We start from the raw sequence: 1,775 nt of genomic DNA on the forward strand, positions 1-1,775 counted from the left end.
AAAACGACAGCAACTTGTCTGTTCCCCTTCCCCCGATTCCCCAGCACTGTTCCCATCCCCCAATTCCCCAATAAAAATCTTTTAAAAAAAAAGATCCAAGTGGAAGTACCCCATTTGCCTCATTTCTCTAAACTGTGATGACTTTTGGATCTCCAAATTCATGTTCCAAAATAATCATTATTCATGATGTGTAGAATATCTCAGGACTGCTGGTCCTTTTTAACCCCAAGGTCTCATTAGAAAAATGCTTTGCACCGCAAAAACAGGGGCAGATGCAGCTCCCTGGCCCATGGCAAGGGCCTTTTCCAGTGATAACCAATTACCAATAAAGCCCAGTACCATGCCCAGAGTCCTGCAGTGTCAGGGACTCATGGAGATCTCTTAAAGTGATTCCTGAACTTAAATCAATGGCTCTTCCTGTCCCAATTCTTCATGAATAAAATGCTTCCCAAGCCACACACCAGGGTAGTCTGCATCATGCAGCACTGTGCAGGCCCTTGAGATTTGTTTGTTTGTGCACTTGACACAATACTGATGGATCACCTTCTACATGGCAAACACTGAGCAAGAGATGGGATAAACTGGTGAACAAGCCCATATGTGGCTTTATCCTCTAGCTGTTCTGATGAGGTATAATATTGATACTCATGCTGAACTCTGACAGTAAAATCAAAGGACGAGAACACTCAGGAGGGACCAAAAAACATCCCGTCTTTGTCCCTTCCTCCTCTCTCATCTTTTTATTTGTGGGTCCTGAATGGTCATGGAGGCCCCATATCGATATGAAGATGTTCCTCTGTGGCTTTCTATTTTACATACTTCTTAATCCTTTCCCGTTTTTCACCCACACCCCCAAACCCCTCCCATCTGCCAACCATCAAAATGTTCTCTGTATCTATGAGTCTGTTTCTGTTTTGTTTGTTTATTTATTTTGCTCTTTAGATTCCATATATAAGTGAAATCACACAGTATTTGTCTTTCTCTGTCTGACATACTCCACTCAGCACAATACCTTCCAGGTCCATCAATGTTGCAGATGGCAAGATTTCACTTCTTTATGGCTGAGTAATATTCCAATGTATATATGTACCACCTCCTCTTTATCCATTCATGCATTGATGGACACCCAGGCTGCCTCCACATCTTGGCCATTGTAAACAACGCTGCAGTGAACATATGGATACACAGGGCCCCTTGAAGTAGCATTTGGGTTTCTTTGAATAAATACCCATAAGTGGGGTTACTGGGTCCTTCTTTGTCCTCTTGTTATCAATATGACGATGTTCCTCTGTGGCTCCCAGCACACTATAGCTGCCTCTCAACAATTGTCAAGGTGGAACTATAGAGAGTGTTTGTTTTTTACAATATCTTAACAGAATTTTGAATTTTGTCTTTGGGCACTGAGGGCCTATTGGATGTAGCTATTTTTCCTCCCAAAGGAGGAGATTGCATCAGGAAGTTGTTCCCCTGTTTCTCTCCACTAGAAACCGCTACCCCTCTCCCACATTTTCTCGTCAGTACCTTCCAATGCAATTGTGGGTATTTTAAAAAGAGCTCAAGTTGGCAGGGGTATGCTACCCTCAGGATCATGCTATTGGAAACATGGACCCTGATAATCAGGACAAGGTCCTTAGCCAAGGACACTTTTGACTGTCAATCCTTGACCAACCAGTGCTTTGAGATCTAATGATCCCAGTCTACCTCCAATCCTTGTTTTGATATCTGAAGCCTTAAGTCCAGCTCATCTGCAAGCACTGATCAGTGAGGTGCTTTAA

This window comes from Hipposideros armiger, unplaced genomic scaffold (assembly GCF_001890085.2).
Source record: "Hipposideros armiger isolate ML-2016 unplaced genomic scaffold, ASM189008v1 scaffold_944, whole genome shotgun sequence".
Lineage (NCBI taxonomy): Eukaryota > Metazoa > Chordata > Mammalia > Chiroptera > Hipposideridae > Hipposideros > Hipposideros armiger.